General features: G+C 46.3%; 1 protein-coding gene across 1 annotated transcript in view; it reads right to left on the bottom strand.

The window, feature by feature from the left end:
• The window catches only part of LOC137489732 (uncharacterized), a 52,870-nt gene that overhangs the window by 35,563 nt on the left and 9,807 nt on the right, over nt 1–7,500 (bottom strand). The window lies entirely within an intron of this gene.

Here is a 7,500-nt window from a genome sequence, read left to right on the forward strand (position 1 = left end):
CAGAGTCAGCAGAACACACGAGAACACAACTGTCATTGTTAAAAAGGCCTTTATAATCTTGAATGTGTTTACTCTGCTGATCGCAATTCTCTCTCCCTTTTACCGAGACTGAGTGAAAGGCAAGCAGCCAATCAGCATTCGCTGAGAGACACGCAGCCAGCCTATCGGCTTCGCCGAGCTACGTGCAGCAAAACAACCCGCCCACTGCGCTCGGCAGATGTGAAAGTGACCTTAACTGATCGAAAACAAAGCTTTCTGTGCCGTTGCATAAGACCAACTCCTGTTTATGTTATAAGTCGTGTGCGTATATGAAAAAAGACCACACACACACACACACACATATGCTTAATCAATAACCTTGGCATACTGAGTTGTGGTGACAATAAACGGGTTACTCCCATACCCAAACCATCTTGTACGTCTCTTACCGGACACCCTGTGGTGGGTTTCAAATTAACTGGCAACATAACTAAATGAGATTGTGCTACTGAAGTGCACTCATTTTTACATGGTCCTTCGAGCCGGAGTGAGACTTGCTGCAGGCTTATAAGATGTCAATGCATCCAGAAGATGAGTCCGACGGGCGCGTCAGAAGGAAGACTGCCCTTCCCGCCCGATATGCAGATTATGATCTTACTGGATTTGCCCAGCCAACGCTGACAACTGAACCCATGTCACCACATACTCAGATACCCTCCCATCTATCAGATGATGAAAATCAAGAGGAGGGCGCAACGGCATACGATCTTCCGCTGATCACAGTAGATGAGCTTCACAGTTCAGATGAGGGGTCCACCAGTGACTCAGGCAGGTCCGAGACTGCCCTGCTTAAGCAAACAAATAGAAATCTGCATTATGAAAATGATAATATGCTTCACACTGTCCAGGTGATGCAAAAAGAACGTGATGCTTTGCAGCTGACGAATCAACATTACGCTCAAGAGCTCTCACAACTAAAGTGGCAGATGCAGCAGCTTCAGATTCAAGTCAGTCAAACACAATCTGTGGTTCAGCCCCAACCTCCATTAACCACACCCATACCAGCACCACGTCGTATTAGGAACATACAACCAACTGAGGGTGTTCTTAAACAAATGCCTGCTCCACGTATCAGAAGAGACAACTTCTCAGGTCAGCAACCTTTTCCAGCTTATACAGCAGCTCCCAGGGACCAAATGTGCATTCCCTATGACACTACAAGCATACCAGCCTCAAGTCAAGTGGACAAACCCTTTCACCATGGACATGATTATCCTCCATATGACATGAAGTATGCAGCCTCTACTCCTTATGATTCTGCACAGTACCACCAATTGCCTTACAGTTCACAAAGAAAAGTGCCCCAACTTGAACCAGAGTCAGTGTATAGAGGCCCTACTCCCACCATACCAGACTTCATACACCCAAACCCAAGAGAGTTTTCACGTTTGAAAATTGCCTTAGATAACATACTCCCTGCTAATGCAACTGAGAGATTTAAATTCCAGATTCTTACAGACCATCTCAAGCTAGAAGAGGCATTACTTATCGCTGATTCATATAGCCACTCTCAATACCCCTTTACCAGGACAATGGCTGCTCTGGATCAACAGTATGGTCAGCCACACCAGCTTGCATTACAGCGGATCGCAGAATTAATGGATGGTCCAAATATCAGCAGTGGAGACATAAAAGCTTTCAGACTGTTCGCACTCAAAGTTCGGTCACTCGTTGGTATGCTGGGTCAACTTGGAGCAAAAGGCACCTTTGAACTGCAATGTGGCTCTCATGTTTCAAGGCTGTTGGGAAAATTACCGCATGATCTTAGATCAAGCTTTCGACGGTTTGCCCATCCTCACAGTGTTCCAATCCCAACGCTTATGGATCTCTCTGAATGGTTAGAGTACGAAATTCAGGTACAAGAGGACATGTCAAGATTTGTAACTAGTACACGAAGAGGACCTAGCGCACATACAAGGGAGGTAATCAGAGAACACAAGCCCACATATAAGAATGCAAACATCCTGCTGAATACAGAGAACACACCTTCTGACACATATGAAACAGCCAATGCTTCAAAAGCAGCTTCTCCAAAACCTTACTGCCCTTACTGCGATCATACTAAGCACTCCCTGAATAACTGTGCAAATTTCAGGCAGCTCACTACAGGGCAAAAACGTAAGTGGATCAAGGAGAACAATCGTTGTTGGCGCTGCGGTAGGAGTCATCAGGCCACAGAGTGCAGTCTGAAAATGCGCTGCAAGCAGTGCAGTAATCGACATCTGCTAGTTCTCCATGACACAACAGTGAAAAGTGCTGAGAGTTCACAGACTGTGCAAACTACAGCTGCTCCAATACCCACGTCTAACTCGTGTCTCTTAAACACCATGAATGAGATTCTACTCATCCGAAAGCCTCCTGCGAGCAGAAAGGTCCTGCTTAAGATAAGCAAAGTAATCCTCAGAAATGGTAAACACCATATGACTGCCTATGCTATCCAGGATGACGGGTCAGAAAGAACTATCCTTTTGCATAGTGCTGCTCAGCAGCTTGGCCTTAAAGGAAAGCCAGAAGACCTACCTCTCCGTACAGTCAGGCAAGAGCTCCAAGTCCTCAGTGGACAGGCAGTTTCATTCTCTATCTCTCCGATGGCACAACCCAAAAAGTTGTTTCACATCAAAGGTGCATTTACTGCCCAGCAACTAAGCCTGGCTGAACATACACATCCAATCCGAGCGCTGAGGGAGAAATATCGGCATTTGAGGGGTCTGCCATTACAAAATCTAGAGACTGTCAGTCCTGTGTTACTTATTGGCTCTGACTATCCTCATCTCATTACTCCAGTGGAGCCAGTCCGTCTTGGACCACCAGGGGGACCTGCTGCCGTTAAAACCCGACTTGGATGGACATTACAGGGGCCGGTGCAACATCTCCAGCAAGGAACCAATGAACAGCACTGCTACTTTACTACAATGGCATCCCCAGAAACAGAGCTATGTAAGCATGTAGAAAAGCTATGGCAGATGGATGTGCTACCTTGGCAGAGTGATAAAGCCAGCACCAGATCCAAACTAGACTGTGAGGCAATTAAGCTCCTTGATTCAAAGACAGTCAGAGTGGAAGTAGATGGGGTAAAAAGATATGCCACTCCACTACTACGAGTCAAAACCATGCCACAGCTAAAAGCTACTAAACAGGCAGTGCTTCCACAATTGAGAGCTACTGAAAAGCGACTCAAGAATCCAGAACAAGCAGCTGCTTACACTGCAGAAATTCACAAACTGGAACAAGCAAATTATGCGGTTAAACTGGATCAGCAGGCTGAAGAGAGCTCTGACCAAGCATGGTACATCCCACACCATATGGTCCACCACAATGGGAAAAACAGAGTAGTTTTCAACTGCTCCTTCAACTATCAGGGTCAAAATCTGAATGATCTGTTGCTACCAGGACCAGTACTGGGGCCATCTCTACTCGCTGTGTTGCTCAGATTCCGTGAACACTCCATTGCAGTCAGCAGCGACATACGTGGAATGTTCCACCAGATCCGATTGCTCCCAGAGGACAGACCGCTGTTGCGTTTTCTCTGGCGAGATCTCAAAGCACAAGAACCACCCAGAGTGTTTGAATGGCAAGTACTTCCCTTTGGGACAACTTGTAGCCCCTGTTGCGCAGTATATGCCCTCCAAAAGCATGTCTTGGACAACAGTGAGCCTGAGGATGATATCAGACATTCTGTAATGAAGTCGTTTTATGTTGATAATTGTCTACAAAGCTTCACTACAACAGAAGAAGCCCAAAGCTTTGTCAACAAAATTCAGACCCTACTGGCCGATGGTGGGTTTGAATTGAGACAGTGGTCTAGCAACCAGCCTTTAACCATTAGCCACCTGCCCTCAGAGTTAAAATCAGCCAGTACTGAACTCTGGATTTCTCAGGGCATAACAGATACACAAGAATCTGCCCTGGGATTGGTTTGGAACCACCAATCCGACACAATTTCTTACAAGTATCGCCCCACAGAAAGTGCTGAGATCACTATGCGCAACATCTACAGAACCCTGGCCAGTCAATATGACCCCCTGGGGTACCTGATTCCATACACCACTAGAGCTAAGCTCATAGTTCAACGCCTGTGGGACAAAAAGAGAGATTGGGACGATTCAAACCTTCCTCCTGATCTACTGCATACTTGGAAAGAGTGGGAGGCAGAGTTACCTTCACTACTGCATATTCGACTCCCAAGATCTTACACCAGTCTGGCCAAAGACAAAGAAACAAGTAAGCGAGACATACATGTCTTTTGTGATGCCTCAGAAAGGGCATATGGCTCCGTAGCTTATCTGAGGACAGAAGACCAACAAGGGGACGTGGAGGTTTCCTTTCTTACAGCCAGATCAAAAGTAGCACCCAAAAAACAGCAGTCCATACCACGCCTTGAACTCTGTGCGGCACTAACTGGTGCTCAACTGGCCAAAGTTGTAACGACAGAGTTAACCTTGCCAATTCATCACATCACCTTATGGACTGATTCAACCACAGTACTGACCTGGCTCAAGTCAGAGTCTTGTAGATTCAAGGTCTTTGTGGGTACCCGTGTGGCAGAAATCCAAGATCTCACAGATCAGTACACGTGGAGATTTGTGCCATCCGTCTGTAATCCGGCTGACGATATTACACGGGGACAAACACTGAACAATCTTGGTCCAGACAGCCACTGGTATCAGGGACCATCATTCTTAAAAGACTCCCCAAGTTCATGGCCTGAAACACCAGCTCCTGTAGAGGAAAATGGAGATGAACTACGCAAGACCGGTTTAAGCACACTAGCATGCTTCATGGGCAGCACCGCACTTCCTAACATTGATCACTATAAAACTTTCCAGGATTTGATCGAATTCACAGCTTCTCACGGGGCGGCTGCGGACAGCTTGACAGCCAGTACTTACAAAGATGCTGAAGTCTCTCTTTTACAACAATGCCAACAAGAGTCTTTCCCTTTAGACAGTGAACAGTTAAAGGCTGGGAAACCTCTAGCTCATAACAGTCGCTTAAAGGCATTGGCACCTGAACTCGACAGTAAGACCCTGCTAATTAAAGTTGGGGGTCGCCTACGCCACAGTAGTCACATCGAGCAGGAAACTATACACCCTATCATTCTTGATGCAAAGCACCCAATAACGCAACTCATAATACAAAGCTATGATGCAAAACTTCACCACCCAGGATATGAGAGAGTATTTGCTGAACTTCGCCGCAAATACTGGATTCTCCGTGGCCGGGAAGCGGTTAAGAAATTTCAGAGAAACTGTCTAGAGTGTCAAAAGTGGAGGAAAAATCCAGAGATCCCAAAAATGGCAGACCTGCCTCCATCCAGACTTCGCCTATTCAAACCTGCATTCTATTCCACCGGTATGGACTGCTTTGGCCCTTATGCTGTCAAGGCTGGTAGGAGGACTGAGAAAAAATGGGGTATAATTTTTAAGTGCTTGACTACTCGAGCAGTACACATTGATGTCCTGCATACCCTGGATGCTGACAGTTTCCTCATGGCCCTCAGACGCTTCACTGCCAGACGAGGAACCCCCTTCGAACTTATATCAGACCAGGGCACCAATTTTAGGGGAGGAGAGAGGGAACTCAGGGAAGCCTTTGCAGCTCTCGCCCCTGAGCTTCAAGCACAGCTAGCCAAACAACAGATAAAATTCAGATTCAACCCCCCAAATGCTCCACACTTCGGAGGTTGCTGGGAACGAGAAATTCGCTCTCTCAAGCAAGCACTGACAGTCACAATTGGAGCTCAGTCCGTAACCTTTGAAGTGCTACAAACAGTGTTAGTGGAGATAGAAGGAATTCTAAACTCAAAACCCCTGGGCTATACTTCCTCTGACATTGCAGACCCTGATCCCGTCACTCCAAACTCTCTCTTAATGGGGCGGCCAGATGCATCTCTTCCTCCTGTGATATACCCAGAGTCTGAGATTATAAGCAGGCGGAGATGGCGTCACAGTCAAGTGCTCGCAGACCACTTCTGGAAACACTTCCTGAGGTTTTATCTTCCAAATCTTCAAACCCGTCAAAAGTGGCAAGCAGACACATCCGACATTCAAGTTGGTACTACAGGGATGATCATAGATCCACAGTTGCCTCGAGCTCTTTGGCCGGTGGGACGAGTGTCCAAAACCTTCCCTGGAATGGACGGCAGAGTGAGGACAGTTGAAATTGAGGTGGGCAAAAAGACATACACACGCCCAGTAGCACGCATTATACGATTACCTAGCATTCCTGAATAATTTAGTATAGTACACTAGTCTGTAAACTTTAAGGCCTTTTCAGAATAATACACATATTCTGTTACCAGAATCTGGGGGCGGCTGTTAAAAAGGCCTTTATAATCTTGAATGTGTTTACTCTGCTGATCGCAATTCTCTCTCCCTTTTACCGAGACTGAGTGAAAGGCAAGCAGCCAATCAGCATTCGCTGAGAGACACGCAGCCAGCCTATCGGCTTCGCCGAGCTACGTGCAGCAAAACAACCCGCCCACTGCGCTCGGCAGATGTGAAAGTGACCTTAACTGATCGAAAACAAAGCTTTCTGTGCCGTTGCATAAGACCAACTCCTGTTTATGTTATAAGTCGTGTGCGTATATGAAAAAAGACCACACACACACACACACACATATGCTTAATCAATAACCTTGGCATACTGAGTTGTGGTGACAATAAACGGGTTACTCCCATACCCAAACCATCTTGTACGTCTCTTACCGGACACCCTGTGGTGGGTTTCAAATTAACTGGCAACATAACTAAATGAGATTGTGCTACTGAAGTGCACTCATTTTTACAGTCATGTACACCACACAACTGCTGTAGTCGGACAATAGATAGTGTGTGTGTGTGTGTGTGTGTGATCATGTAAGTGTGTGTATGTGCGTAAATGTGTTTGTGTGCATGTAAATATGTGCGTGTGTCTGTGTTTCATCTTGTTAGTGTGTGCAAATACATGTGTGTGTGTGTGTGTGTGTTTCATTGTGTTAGTGTGTGTGCAAGTATGTGTGTATACAGACAGCAGAGAGACAGTGTGACGCATCTCACCTCACTGCGGTGACACTGAGAGACACACACTGACCATCTGCTGAACACACACACACACACACACACACACACACACACACACACACACACACACACACACACCAGGCTTTCAGGGTTCACTGATCAACTATTTCCCAGGAAACATTATAGTTAGTGTGCGCTCTACATCCAGAAGGGCTGTCCTGCGTTATAAAGGTCACTTCATATTCAATAACAGATAGCAGTTATAACCCCCCCCCCCAACAACTGCTCTGCTCTGTGTGTACTGGTGTAACTGGAGGATTACTAATGCATTATAATCAGTTACAGATTACATCACAATACACACTCAACGGCCACTTTATTAGGTACACCTGACTAGTGCCGGGTCAGACCCCCTTTTGCTTTCAGCACTGCCTTAATCCTCGGTGTACCTAATAAAGTG

This window comes from Danio rerio, chromosome 24 (assembly GCF_049306965.1).
Source record: "Danio rerio strain Tuebingen ecotype United States chromosome 24, GRCz12tu, whole genome shotgun sequence".
Taxonomy (NCBI): Eukaryota; Metazoa; Chordata; class Actinopteri; order Cypriniformes; family Danionidae; genus Danio; species Danio rerio.